This window comes from Panthera pardus, unplaced genomic scaffold (assembly GCF_024362965.1).
Source record: "Panthera pardus isolate Hobbes unplaced genomic scaffold, ASM2436296v1 HiC_scaffold_26, whole genome shotgun sequence".
Lineage (NCBI taxonomy): Eukaryota > Metazoa > Chordata > Mammalia > Carnivora > Felidae > Panthera > Panthera pardus.
This window is the reverse complement of record NW_026526832.1, coordinates 145,804-161,408: the sequence shown is the minus strand read 5'-3', so window position 1 is coordinate 161,408 and position 15,605 is coordinate 145,804. Positions and strand designations below refer to the sequence as shown.

General features: G+C 43.5%; 1 long non-coding RNA gene across 1 annotated transcript in view; it reads left to right on the top strand.

The window, feature by feature from the left end:
* The window catches only part of LOC128773646 (uncharacterized), a 46,458-nt gene extending 31,431 nt beyond the window's left edge, over positions 1-15,027 (top strand). The window contains exon 3 of the long non-coding RNA XR_008417993.1: positions 13,856-15,027. This is a non-coding gene — a long non-coding RNA (uncharacterized LOC128773646). The remainder of the gene's footprint in view (positions 1-13,855) is intronic.
* The last annotated feature ends 578 nt before the right edge of the window (positions 15,028-15,605 follow it).

Here is a 15,605-nt window from a genome sequence, read left to right as displayed (position 1 = left end):
GCCAATGAAACCATGCGCCTGGGTGTGCATGGATAGTCCCTACCTCTGTGGAAATGGGAACCTGAATTTGGGCTTCCATTTGCTTATTGAAATGTGGACAGATTTAAGCCTGAGGGCCTTCATGATCACTGAGCTGTCACTACACAGTCTCACACCATCATGTGCCTGGACAGCAGATGTTATTGAGGGTTTTTTGTAGGCATCTGCTGCTCAGTTATCTATTTGAGACTATGGAGACTGAAGTACAGGCTGATTATTGTTTAGCAGAACTGGAGGCCCAACCCATACTCTCCACTGCCATTTTACCCAAGATAGAGCCATGCTTCAATATTCTTGATAGTTTTGAGTCTCTTAATTAAAGACTTGTGCCTCCACCTTATGTCAAGAAGCACACACCCCAGAGTATCTTCACTGTGTCCCACCTTGCCCTATTGGACATGACCCCTTGGACTTTGGTGGTGGCTCAGGTCATCTTGGGTTTGTAGGTCTGGTCAGTTTTCCATCCTCACACTATGGTCATTCTACTCTTTAGGTGAAAACTTCAAGCAAAACCACTGGCTTGGATCAGGCTATTTATGACAATCTGATTTTATTCTTAAAGTCACTTAAAATTTTTACCAAGATAATTTTTTTTTCTTTTTTACCAAAATCACACAGAGTTAGAAGGTTTTTAAAGGAAAACCAACAGGGGCACCTAGATGGCTCAGTTGATTAAGCGTCCGACTCTTGTTTTCAGGTCAGGTCATGATCTCACAGTTTGTGGGTTCAAGCCCTGCAGAGCCTGCTTGGAATTCTCTCTCTCTGCCCCTCCCAGCTCACTCACTCTCTCTCAAAAACAAACAAACAAACAAACAAAAAAGGAAAAGCAGCAAACCAACCAACCCAGAAATCCCCTGCTCTACTCCTCCCTAAACTCATGCTAGTCCCTGATTTATCAAATTTTATCATTTTACACTTTTTACTGGTTTTTTATTATGAAGATGAGGGCTTTGCATCCTTATATAATCCAACATCCTTGCCTTCCCTCATATTTTTAAAATAATTTGATAATTATATCAAAGTTTTAGTTAAAGCAATGTTCAATGTTTGCCTGATTTTCTGTCTAGTGTTTTGTGATTACATTTCCTTTCTTGTTCAAAATGTTTTGCTTCCTAGAATTAATAATTATTTTCTCCACCTACTTATTTGTCTATGTTCTTATCACCATTTATTTTCAGACTTTCCAGCTCCAATGACTATCATTTCCTGTCCAGCCCAAAGCATCAGGTTTTCTTTGTTCTTGGAGATGTTCCTCTGGGAGTCCTCTGTCCTCCTGCTCCTGTCTGACCAAGCTGTGCTCCACACACGCCGTACAGATGTGCTCCCGGCCCTTCTAGTTGCTTCTCTCCTGAGATGTGTTTCTTGTTTCCCAAATCCCACCTCTTTCTCATGCTTGGTATACGCCCTAATTTCAATAGAGCACATCCTTCAGTCATTTCTTGAGAAAGCACACATGAGACACATCTTCTGAGACCCTGAAAGTGTTTTTATGTATTATTATCTCTTCACACTTAATTGGTGGTTTACTGGATGTAGAATTCTGGGATGCGAATATTTATTCCGAATTGATGCTGTTGTTCCATTGACGTTTCACTTTGTGTTGTTAAGTCAGATGACATATTTACAGTCGTTTATGTGAACTACTTATTTATGAAGATTTTAGTATCTTCTCTTTATCCTCAGTGGTCTGAAATTTTACATCAGTGCAACTTGACATGGTGGTTTCTTTATGCATTGTGCTATACATTCCATAGGCTCTTCTAGTCTGAATATTTATTTCTCCCAGTTATGAGAATATTTTGTGCATCCACATTTTGATAATTTCTTTTTATTTCACTATGTTTTATTTTTCTGGAACTCTATTACACAGTGGTTAGATTTCCTGGGCTGATTGATACTCAAATTTCTCTCTATTATCCTATTATTTATCGGTCTTTTGGTTCAGCTTTCTGAGAAAGTCTTTTGACTTTACATCCCAAAATTTTATTGAACTTTTTCTGTTGAATCTTTTATTTCAGCTATCATCTTGTCAAATTTTAATGCTTCTAATTTGTTTTCTATTTCTTAAAACATACAGCATTCTGTTCTTTTTGCCATGAAGAATATTTCCTCCTATCTCTCTAAGGATATCGATTACATATGTTCTAAGTTTTCTTCTCCCTTCACTGTCTTGATTTCCTCTGAGTTCCTTTTGTTAGTTTCTTTTGGCTTTTCTTTTTCTTTTTTAATGTCTATTTTTGAGAGAGGGCACGTGGGGGAGGGGCAGAAAGAGAGGAGCAGAGGATCCAAAGGGGGCTGTGCACTGACAGCAGAAAGCCCAATGTGGGGTTTGAACTCATGAACCACGAGATCATGACCTGAGCTGAAGTCAGACGCTCAATTGACCAAGCCACCCAGGCACCCCTGGTCTTGGTTTTCCTTATTGGAGGCTTCCAATAATACTTCCAATATATTTGGTCTGTTTTTATTGGAGCAGATGAGTCACTTTTGTGGGGGAGAAGCAAGGCTCGTCAACTATGATGTGTCTGGATGGGGATCCAGTTGCTCCTAGGAAAACCCTACATGAGAGTGTAGCATCTGTAAATACTGAGCGTCAGTATTTAGAGATCTTTTCTCTGGGTACATTCTGTTTCTCCAGATAAGAATCCTCCAGTTTCCTGCCTTGTCCCAGTGCCTCTGATTTGAGTCTTTTCAGGGATCTGAGGCCTGACCTGGCTGACTTCTCACTAGCTTCCTTCTGTGGTCCCTTGCTGTTCTGCTTTATCAGCTCTAATCATTTCATTTGATAGTTTCTGGCCTAGAATTGTTGGCTGACATCTCTTGTCCACTGTGGATCTTTTCCTTTCTCTTTTTCCTTGTGGAAATCACATACACAGATATCACTTCACTGTCATTTTAAGTAGGGTATTGGGAGGGAAGCAGAGATAACACCTGTGTTCAGTCTCCCGTGTTGAACCAGATGTAATCATTTGCTATCTCAATGAGAGCTTACTGAGCTTAGTTTAAATTTCCTTTGCTGTCTTGGCCACCCACATGGATATTAACTGCAGTGTGTACAAGTCTTTGAGAGGCTCTTTAGGTGTGTTTGGTCATTTGAACCTGTACTAAGTGTTCCCTGACCACTGTACTTAACTGTGTCTGCTTTTTGTAGGTAGTACTTTCATTCATTCAATCATTCATTCATCCATCCAAATATTCATTCATTTACTATTCATTGTGCATATACTATGTACTGGACACTGGGTATACAGCAATGAAACAGATAAAGTCCTGACTTCTTGAAGTTTTCTGTTCTCCCCTTTGGGCTTTCACTTCTTATCATTGTCAGCGTTCTTTCCTGTTTCATCTAATTTTCCCCTTCTAATGTGTTGTGAGCCCAGCAAATAGAGCAATCAAGTTACTAGGCTGGTGTAGGAAGGAAGAATAAATTGATTGTGAGCATGGGCCTACCAGGTTCTGGGAGGCATAAAGTGTATGGACTTTGTAACATCGACTTATGCTTTTTATGGGTTCTTTCTTTCTTTCTGCCCTACTTTTGATTCATGGTTGTATTTTTGATAGTTAAAATAGTCAGATAAGGGGCTTCTGAGTATAGAAATTGTTTAGGATCATGGAATTTTGGAGCTGGGGGATATCTTAAGGGCACACAATAAAATCTTTTTATTTTATAGTAGCTCATGCCTAGAGAGGTAAAAAGAATTGCTCAAGGTCACATGGTTAGTGATTGACTGATCCAAGGCTGGAACTGAGATCCTTGGGGGCTTTGCATGAAGAACTGCTCAGATTTATAACCTTAAGAAGCATGCATGGAAAATTAGCTGCGAGTTCAGATAGTGGGGAATCACGCCAGCGATGGGGCTCTCTCTTCTGAAGGAGGAACGTGGATCTCATTAAAATACCAGGGTATCTTCAGCTTGAGCCAACCCAAGGCTGGGACAGGAGGAGGTTTAATATCCACACCCCTCTTATGTGTAATGTAATTACATTTTCACTTCAGCGTAACTGGAAAAAGAGCTTGAATTTACACTGCACACGATTTTTACATGTTTTCTGCTGATCACTGCTTAACAAGGTATTTCACAGGAGAGGTTTGTTAGCTTTAATAGCCCTTAAATTACTTATGGCAATTACCTGCCTCACTTTCAACTCCATGGAGGTTATTAAAATGCTCTCATGGCAACTGTAAAGAAATATAAAAATAGGTAAAGATGAAATTATACTCTTTCCCTGAAGGCATTTTCTCGGAATGTATTTGCATTGCTTTTATACAAGGGGATGCATTTAGTTCGAGATAAATACTCTAACCACTGAGGCTTAATCAACCTAAAAGCAGACGTATCTCATTTAAGAAAATTTTTTGTCATCCCACCAGGTTTATTCCAGTGCTATCTTTGCAGAGGTAACTGAGAAATATTTTGGTTGAGACCTAATAAGCATTTGTTGAGCCTCTAGCATTAGTCAGGAACTCTACCAGATAATGTCACATATGTTATTTCATTTGAATTTGGAGAACCCCTGTGAGTAATGTGATATTATACCTATTTTACAGATAAGGAAACTTAGGCTCATAGAAGTGAAGTGAAAATCATAAGATCACATAGCTAGTAAGTTTAATGGATGGGATTCCAATTCAACCTTGATTCCAGCATGATTTGTACAGTATCACAACTACCACCTACTAATTCGATGGCCTTACCTATAAACAGAGCTACTTCCGGGGTATTGTTTACAGGTTTCTGGGGAGGTGTTTTCTTCCAGCCGATCCCTCAAATTCTATCACTTCTTGTACTCCTGTAGGCTAAGTGTTTTCTTTCTGGGATTCTCTTGTGGAAATCAAAATGTAAGTTACGAGTCTCTAACTCCTAATGCCTTGCTACTCAAAGTGTGATCTGTGGGACAGTAGCATTAGCATCACTGGGATCATGTTAGAAAAGTAGAATCTCAAGCCCCACCCCAGACCTACTCAGAATCCACATTTTAACAAGATCCCCAGGTGATGTACATGCACATTCAAGTTCTAGTATGAGGGAGTTTGCCAGAGACTTCTGTTTGAGGGTATTGATCATTTGGAGGAGTGTGGAGGGAGGGAGAGAGAGAGAGAGAGAGAGAGAGAGAGAGAGAAAACTCAGCAGAGGGGAGAGGTCTACTTCATGGAAGAACTTTGCATATTATTCCTATCCACATCACTATGATGTCTGGGACCTGCTCTAAGTAACTAATATAAGAGGGAAGTAGTCAGTGCATATGCATGCTGTAATTATTTCCTTATAATGCCTGTTGTGATTTTTCCTTAGAAACGGCCTGCAGCATTTTCATGTGAAATGGGTAGAAGACCTCTCCAAACTATGCCTGCCTCACATTTACTTTTCATCCTGTCTTCTTCCTGAGCTCCAATCTCTCTGTGACTTATTTCTGAGCATCATAACCCAACGGTATCATAGAAGCTTGTAACTCAAAATACCTAACTCCAACCATATCACCTTTCCTCCTCTCCTTCTACATGTGTATTTTTGCTAGTGGCCAACAGTGACATTTATTTATTAATCCAGTCAGTCATTCTGCAAGGAGTTATTATGCAGGTGCTATGAATTGGTCACTGTTGACAATCCTGTTTTTAAAGACTGACACCCTACCAGGGCAGATGAACACAAACACACAATTACACTGCAATGTGCTAAGAGTTAGGGTTAGGCTACACTGTTCAGTTCAGCATCAATTAGCCACATGTGGCCACTGAGCACTTGAGATGTGGCTGGTGTGAATTAAGATTCCACTATTCCAAAGAGCTAGAATGAAAAAAAAGAGAATGTAAAATATCTCAGTATTTTAGAAATATTGACAATATGTTGAATTGATACTCTTTTGGATATATTGGGTTAAATAAAATGTATTATTGTAATTAGGTTCACCTGACTCTTTTTTTAAAATCCAGCATCTAGACAATTTAAAATGACCCCTTGGCTGGCATTTATACTTTTATTGGCCAGTGCTCCATATGGGTTCTGGAGTGTAGTAGAACCACAGAGTGAGGGAAGATTTTGAAAGGGTGAAGGGGCAATAGGAGTTCTCCAGGTAAAGGAGGGAATTCCCTATGGCTTTAGTGACCAGGAAAGCAGTTGAGTTGAAAGGGAATTATCAGAACTATTGCTTTTCCATTACCAGCAACCACATAGCAATGGAGGATGATGGGAAGCTTCATGATGTGTCCTGCCAAAGAAGCAGCATTAGCTCTTCTGCCAATTCCAGTATTGAATTGAGCCCTGCCCCTGCCTGGTTGTCCCACTGCAGGGCTTTCTAAAGAATCACCCTCACTTTCCTGCACTCTCCTTAAAGTGGAGACCATGTTTCCAGCTTCAGGCTGCAGTGTGAAAAAATGAAATAAAATTCATTTCCAGCTGCAGATTAAGGGCTAAGGATAGTTCAAGGTTTGTGTGTGTTGTTCCACTGTGTCTGCTAAGTGGTGACTTAAAATCAATTATAATCAAATGGAAAGAGGCAGAAGTTGCTGATTCCTGTGACTTTAGGGCAGGACGGGGGAGGCCAGGATTTCTCTCTCTCTCTCATTTTTTCCCCTTAGGTAAAACCTGACACTTGAGATCCCAGGTTTCCCGTGTAGATGAGACTTCTGAGGTGTGGCACAGTTACAGTACATGGGGAACGTCTACCCCAAATCTGTAACAGGACTGTGGACTCGCACGTGGGAGGGAAGGCCCATCTCTCGGTAGAGCATCGTCTGCCCTCATTGTTGCCTGTGGGTCTATTCATCTCTTTTCTGTTTTGGGAAAACACGGGGTCCCCTGGGAGGTTCCAGGACGACAAAAGGCAAAAGGATGAGACGGGGGCCAGAGACCTACTTAGCCTTCCAATCGGTGTACTCTAGATTCGTCTTTCAGTTTGAGAGAAAGACCCTGTAGGGGAGAATAACTTGAGATTTTACCTGTAGACTGTGAGCTGGTTCTAGGCAAAATGTGAAGTTTATTCAGTAAACAGTTATCAAATCATTTCCCCATGCCAGGCACTGCTTGGGGGTGGAAGAAAAGGAAGAAGGAAAACACCATAATTCTGTGAGATAGGTATTTTTGTCTCTATTTGATGGATGAGAAAACTCAGGTTAAATTCTTTGCTCCAGATGTTCTTAAACTCCAGGTCACCAACCAGGGCTTCGTAGTCTTATCCTCTCCAAAGCCTCTCCCTAACACCTTCTGCTTAGTCTCTCCATTTCCCCTCTGTTGAAGTTCCAGGGTAGTTAACCTGACAGGGAGGGATTGAGAAAGGTGGAGAGGACAGGTTCTGAGCACCCCCTTCCTTCTCAGTGTGTATTTTGAGGGGTAAGGGATGGAGGTTAAGTCTTGAGTGAGCAAGTTTAGCAAATCCTGCCAAACGCCCTCCTCCAGACAGCTGCTTTTTTAGGTGAAGGGAGGAAAAACTGCTAACAGCACAACCCTCTTTATTTTTATTCTTCTTTCTTCTCTGACTTTGCGTCTCGGAGACTGACTACAAATATGTTTATGATATAAAGTAAAATTTCCTCTAGTTTATCATATAATACACCATAATCCCCATCCTCCAGGCCAACCAGAGCACCTGGAGAGCACACAGTTCTTCTGAACTCCGGCTGCCAGATGTCTGAATCCAGCCCTGAGAAGTCAGCTTTGAATTTCCCGGAACCAAACTGTGAAAATATCAGACATATAAGTAGAATAAGTTTATACCTTTTTGGCTGATAAATATTTATCAGGTGTGTGAGGTATTTTTGCTGAAACCATCTGGTAAATCTACCTCTCCTCTCTATTCCTTCAGACATGCCAAGGCTTAATGCCTGAAGACCTCTTCCAGACTGGATATTTATACCCACCCCCACCCCCAATTAATATGTTGAAGCCCTAATCCCTAATGTGATGGTATTAGCAGGTGGGGAGGGAATTAGGTTTAGATTAGGTCATTAAGGTACAGCACGTGATGAGATTAGGGTCCTTATAAGAAGGGGAGACACTGGAGCTCCCTTTTTCCTCCATGTGAGGACACAGCAAACAGGCAGTCATCTGCAAGCCTGGGAGAACCTGACCACACCAGCACCCTGATCTCAGACTTGCCAGCCTCCAGAACTGTGAGAAATAAATGTCTGTTGTTTAAGCCACCCACTCTCGGGATTTTGTTGTGATAGTCTGAGCTGATGAAGACAAGACCTAAATACCATGTCAAGGTGAGCATGAAGGAAAGGAAGGGTTCAACCATCAAAGACAAAAGGCAGCTAAGGAGGACTACAGAAATTGTCCATTCTGCCAATTTTTTGACATATGTGGAAACTGAGGCCAGAAGAGGGGAACTGGCAGAGTAACGTACCAGGTGGTAGGTGAGGCCAGGCTGAAAGTGGGATCTCTGAGGGCTGACCCAGCTCTGTCTCCGGGAGAGATGGAAGGGGGCTGCCTTCAGGGAGGTGCTTCAGGTAGAAAGCAGAGAACATAGAAATCTCATAGCTGCTTTCATCAAAGATCTCAGTCCTTGCTTTGAGCTAGGAATGCTGTGATGTGTGGAGGAGATCACACAGGTGTAGATGGAAATTTGGTATTCAGCTCCACACTCCACCACAGAAAGGTTTTGTTACCTCAGAGGAGGCTCTGAAATTTTCTGTACCTCCCTCTCCTTGTCAGTGAATGAGGGGCCTGTTGGACTTGCTGGATTAAATCAGGTAAGGTGTGGAGAGACAAGAGACCCTCTGGAGAATCCAAATCAATACCACACATGAAAACAAAGCAGGCTTTGAAACCTCTGAGTTCACAAAGGAAAGTTTCTTTGCTGCTAAGACAAGTTAGAACAACACAAAAATGGTTAAAACTAGTTCAGGAATTTTCCTTTTTCCCTTCAGATAGTTTTGGCATTGGGAAGGGATTTTCCCATAGTACCTCTGGGCATAACTGGATCATTATGAGGAGGAAAGAAACATGAAGGTAAACGGGTTTGCCTTCTGTTGGTTGATTGTTAATTTGGAAAGCTCCTTTTCACTTTCTATCCTGGCACTGAGGACTCATGCTCCTGACTGCTCATGGCTACCAAATTGAGTCCACTCTTCCTGAGACTGAGCTGTCATTCTGGAACCTTCCTCCTTCCACCCCAACTTATGTGTGCCTTGTCTACCAATCCTCACCCTCACCCCCATTCCTTCACAGCCTTAGACACAAGTGCTTGAAGCTGGTTAGCTAGCTAGATCCTGTTCTTTTGTTGTGTTGGATATCAATGATTTCCTCACAAGAGAGGCTAATGCTCTGTGGTCTGGGACAAGTAACTTACCACCTTGAAGCCTCCATACTTTAAAAAAATTTTTAATGTTTATTTATTTTTGAGAGACAGAGACAGACAGAGTATGAGCATGGGAGGGGCAGAGAGAGAGAGGGAGACACAGAATCCGAAGCAGTCTCCAGGCTCTGAGCTGTCAGCACAGAGCCTGACACGAGGCTCCAATCCACGAGCTGTGAGATCATGACCAAAGCCGAAGTCAGACACTTAACTGACTGAGCCACCCAGGTGCCCCAGAAGCCTCCATTTTTTTTTTAATCCATGAATAACTGGGCCTTACTCTACCAACCTAAAGATGGTTGCAAAATTCAAAACCCATGTGAAAGGGCCTTGTCAAACTGTAGCATGCCTTAGAAAATGTAAGATAGCGTTATTAAGTACTTTAAAGAAGTAATTCTCTGAGCTCATGTCACGTGAAGGGGAAGATACTTGTTGGTAGTTGCCCACCCTCATTCCACCAGTGCACCTCCTGACTTGCCCACGTAGGCCTTGCGTTTGTCTGCCTGTGCCTAAGTCTTGCCCTACTCCTTTGTTTACCTTGCCTTTGTCTTTCTTTCTCTAGGGATGGGATGGGAGGGGGTGCCCAATGTGATCTAACCCTTCATGCATACTGACAGAGAGATGAAGCAATGACAAGCCAAAGCAAGTCTTACATGAGCAGAACCGGGAGCAGAAACAGGAATTTGTCTGCTAGTCCTTCTAGGAGCCTGCGTGAACGATGGACTGGACTATCTTGGGAGCAGATGCTGAACAGGAGTTTTCAATTGCCCAGAATTGGCACTAGGGGTCCAAAAATGAGGGTGAAGAGGCACCAAATAAGCCACATTCTTAAGAGAGAAGTTAAAAATGCACCCCCCTCTTGGCCCAGCCTTACTGAGAGGTGGCAGCTGTCATGGGCAATGTTGCCCGCTCCCGGCTGTTCAGGAGTTCATGGCTCTGAGAGGAGAGGACAACGGGGAGGGGAGAGAGTTATCAGTGTCCAGAACCTCAGGTGTTTCCCTGCTCTCCCTGCTGGGGAAAAGAAGGAGTGTATTTTCCCCTCCCTCAGGCTGCAGGAAGACAGGGGAGGACTCCAAGAGTATCATGTGCAAAGACTTTAGGTGCCTGCAGGAAGGGACAGATGATGTTTCATTTTCTAGAGGGATGTTCATTGCTGATCTGTTCCTGGCCATGTGTGCAGGGGACAAGAGTAAATGTCGTGGAAAAGTCTGCATTTATGTTGTTTGGTGGGCAAAGACGTGAGGCTTTCATCTGAGTAAAGGGAACTGAACAGAGGGGTCAGCAAACAGGGCTGCCAGAGGACCCTAGCAGAAGACACCGTTGGGTTCGCTCTGGTGGTGGTCTGCAGGGAGTGGATGATGGGGAGCTGGAGCTCCCTCTCCCACAGGGAATTGTGCTCAGGGAGTCTTTACAGCCTTCTCCAAGAAGCCCTTGTGTGGGGTCCCTATGGGAGAGCAAGCACTTGGTTTCCTGCCACATGGGGGCCAATCTCTGCCAGGAGTGCACTACAACCAACAGTGAGAGTGCTCTGTGAATCGCAGTTGAGTAGAGAGACATTCGAACCTGACCTCACCGTCCTGCACCCTGAAGAATGAAGGGGAAGGAGGCACCCAGAGCTAGACCAGGCCCTCCTCTCCTCCTTTGCTCCAAGAGTCAGGGTCCCTGCTCAGTCCAGTACTTAGCTGAAAGATGGACTGTGAGAAAGGTTTAAAACTGGACCAAACAAGTTCCAATAACCAGAAGAGTCCCCAAAGTTGTAAGTGTTCAGCTGTCATTAAGAGGTCTGCTTTCCAGTGGGAAGGGATAGAGTAGTTAAAAACGAAAACAATTTGCCGCTTGCACCTCCCGTTGAGCTGTGACACCTCAGGAAACCACCTGCACTGAGGAAACGGGCAGTGGGAGTGAGACAAAATGGCAACAGCATCTTGGGTAGGCATTTCATTGCCCACATGCCTCTGCATCCTGCCTTTTTCCCTGCTAAAGCACTGAACTTGTCCCAAAGACCTAGTATAATGAGCAGTCCACCGGAAGTGGGTTGTAGCACATGGGACTATCAGCGTGACTTGCCCCTGACATGTCCTTGGCAGCAGCAGTAAGAGGAATAAGCCCTGAGGTCCCAGGAGTCCTCAGAAATGTCTATGAGTCGATGTCCTGAGGTCCTGCTCAGAAAGTCACTGTCCAGGCCAGATGTGAGGTCAGTGGAAGCCTCCAGACTTCTGCTCAGGGATCGGCTGTCAAATAGCCCTCCTGGTCTCTTGATCTTGATATAAGCACATGTGTAATTTTGCAGCCCTCAGAACTTCGCTTGTCCTTCAGAATGATCCGGCTGGGAACCCTTCCCATCGTCCCTTAACCAAGGAGCAGCCTTGAGCGGGCACCATTGTCTGGCTCTTTTCCTTATACTTCATTTTTGGTTGCAGCCCCAGGAGCGCCACCTTGACAGATTATCTTGAAAGGTGTTAGGGGACTGCAGGCCACAAGGTGGCAGCAGAGGACTAGCCTGGTCAGAGGCTACTGGCAGACCGAGCTGGGAGACCCCATGGGGGTAGGGAGATGGAGTTTCCTTATCACAAGGGCAGGTTGGAAAGGAAAAGGAGTGAGCCAGCATTTTAGGGGGCTGGGACATCAGTTCTAACAGGTGTCAAAAGATTTCAGGATGGTGTTGAGGTGAGACTTAAATAGAAAGTCTAATAATCATGTATTGAATGCTTACTATGAGCTCGGCTCACTTCTTAGAACATCCTTATAATTATCCCTATGCTACTGAAATAGAGGTTCAGTCAGATTAATTAAACTACTTGTCCAAGGTCACACAGCTATTAGGAGCCAGGAATAAAAGCAAGTCTGTCTAACTTTAAAGCCCGAGCTCTGAACCTGTGTTAAACAGTTCAAGTGTCAGGACAGACCAGTGGTTCTGAAAGTGTGGTCCCGGGACCCCCAGTATTGGCATTACCTGGTGACTTGTTGGAAATGCAAATTCTCAGGCCCCACCCCAGGTCTACTGAATTAGAAACTCTGAAATGGGGCTCAGCGTTCTGTGTTCTTAAAAGCTCTCTGAGGGATCCTGAAGCCAGTTCAAGTTTGGAAACCACTAATGACACTAGTCCAACCTGCTTCAATGCTGGGCTGTGGCTTTCCTTTTGGGAGCACGTCTCACTGTGTAGTCAGTCACTGCTCTGACCTGAGCTGGAATAACCTCACTCCTGAGTTTAGGCCAGCTGGCCCCAAAAGATAGTTATTTTAGGGTTGTCCCAATTCTGCCCCTGACTTGCCAACATCTCTTTCTCTCCTTCAGCTGTGGGGGAAAAAAATCTTTGTGGAACTTGGAACTTTTCTCTTCATTAACATGACAAACAGGCTCCCTCTATCAAGGGCAGCCGGGTGAGACTAGCCTGGAATTTAGAATCTCCTTATAAATAAAGTCTTAGCTTTAAGCATTAATGAAAGACATGGGATCTTTATGGAGCCATTCATTTCTGATCTTGCCAATTCAGTAGCCAGAGAGTGTCTTCTGTCTTCGCCCCTGCCACTAATTATGGAACTCTGCCCTGATGTGCGGTAGTTCAGGTTCTTAGCAAAATCATTATTCATCTAAAAATATTATATAATATGTAAGACTGGAGGAAAAGACTCCACATTGTTAATACTTGTGTGGCTAGCTAGGAACTTCTAGGTGATTGTAACTTGTTTCTTTGTATCTTTATTTGTTTTTAACTTTGAAGTGTGTATAACTTTTTCAGGAAGAGAAGAAAATAATAAATGCTGGTTTGTAAATGAGTCTTTTAATCTGGAAGATAAACCCAGTGGAATGAAAGTTAGGAACATGAAATTCCTGATGGGGATGATTTGACTAGGGAAGAGCTGTTTGAAATTTTCATATGATGATTTATTTTATTTTATTGTATTTTAATTTTAATTTTTATTATTATTATTTTTTTAGAGAGAGAGAGAGATGGAGCATGAGCAGGGGAGGGGCAGAGAGAGAGAGAGAGACAGAGACAGAGACAGAGACAGAGACAGAATTGGAAGCAGGATCCAGGCTCTGAGCTGTCAGCACAGAGCCCAACACAGGGCTCGAACTCACAGACTGTGAGATCATGACCTGAGCTGAAGTGAGATGCTTAACTGATGGAGCCACCCAGGTGCCTGTTTCATGTAATCATTTAAAGAAGATCTCATTAATTTTCACTTTCTTCATGAAATTTGTGATCACATCCATAGGAGATAGGAGCCCTTCTGTTGAGGCTACAAAAGGACATTACATTAAGGACAATGTTTAGGAGAACAGAATGTTTACGCGGAGTTTGAAATACCGTCAACATTCTCATTTACGTGCCAGCAGTTGATATGCTTATTTTACACTTTTCTTACATATTCATTAGCCAGATCATAGGTAGTAACTCTCTGCATTAGCTCTTATCTCTAGCCTTGGAATCAGATTGTAAGATATATCCGTCTATCAAATACACCAGTATACCAAGTATATCAAGCTCTAAATATTTGCAAATGTTCATCCTGACAGATCCACAAATCCTGTCTCCAGGCTGAATCCCACACATTCAATGGGCTGGATGTTTGGTGCTGCAGAAGAACCAGAGCAACAAGATCTACTGGAGTGACCACCGCTCAGAGAATGGGCTTCTGGACATTGCAAAACTTTTTGGAAGACAGGCAGCCCTGGGGAGGAGAGGATATCTTAAGGGCAGACTCGTTCTCCAAGCGCCCTTCCTCTGATGTCCAAAAACCACTGCCTGGCCCTCCTCAAAGGCAAGCTGGCTCCCACACTCCCATTGGACCTCAGGGAAGCCTTTGAGGACAGAGGGCCACAGCAATAGCAGTTTAGTACAGACCAGCTGACCCCCATGACCTATGCCACTGAGGAGCCCCATGTTCTTACCAGAAGGGAGAGTGGCTCCTCAGAGTCTGGGGGGAATGAGCAGCAATACTGAGCCCTCCGCTACAGGACTCTGGGCACCTAGAACCCAAGACTGAAAGATGTGTATGACTGAACAGCATCTCACATATACACTGGCCTCTTGGTTACCTCCCTCGTTAGAATATAAGCTTCCTGGAAGCCAGACCTTGTCTCTCAACTCCAAGGTGGTTTCCTCAGCATCTAGAACATAGTAGACAGTATTCAATAAATGTGCACCGAAGGACTGTGTGAAGGTTATAATCGCTATGTTTATGGCATGCGTTGACACTTTCATTAAGTTACGGTACTTTTCTAAACATTCAAGCAAGTGTTTTCAGCAACAGCATGTAAGAACTCCAATAGCCAGTGTGCCAGTAGGGAACATCTACAATGATGCTGAGAAAAATTTTCCTTGGTACAAAAACCCCATGGACTCTTTACATCTAAGAACTTTAAAACAGTGGTTCCAACTTGTTTATTTGGTTAGCAGCGAGCTCTTTCTTCAGTGGAGATCTGAGGCAGAGACCCGGTATATAAACAAGATAAAAGTGGGGCTGCTCCGTTCAATCTGGAGTAAGCGGAGCAGGGGGGAGATAGGAGTCTGAGCCTGGCTGCCTTCTGTTGTTTCCTCCAAGGAATCCTAAAGCAGCTCCCTGCAATGCCCAGGATAGTGGCTCTCAGCCTTGGCTGCATATTAGAATAACCAGGCAGCTTTAAAGCCCCAGACATCCAAATCACACCTCATGAGCTGCCGATGCCTGGAGGGGAAAAGGGCCCATTATGCTCTGGTTCCATTGGTTGTTTACTGCTCTCTTGAGAGCTCACACGTGATTTTGTTTGATTTTTGCCTTTCTTTTAGAATAGTGTTGAGAGAGTGTAGAACTCAGAATCAGAAAGAGCAAGGATCAAATCCTAGGTCTACCACTTTCTAGTTTTCTGCATGTGGACTAATTACTTGAATCCTTTATCTACAAAATCCATGAGAGGATAAAGTCTATCAGAGCAGTGGTAGCACCTGTCTTGTTTATCAGTATATCTAGTATTGGCACACAGGATAATCAATAAGCATTAGTTCAATTAATGACTAATTTATTAATTATTCATTGCCACAGAATGGATTCAATCTAGGTTTTAAAGATTCCCAACACTGTGCATGTAGTAGGTGATCAGAAAATGGTAAGCACTGTTATTACCTGGCCATCTCCTGCCAGATTCTCCTGCACAGAACCTAGGTCTACTCTGAATGCACCCTCTCCTTTCAGGGGGCAGTTCACGGGCAAACTGGGCTCTAGACTCTTGATGCAGAGGCAGAGCAAAGAAGGAAGAGGGCATGGGATGTGGATGTGTTGTTCCAAGC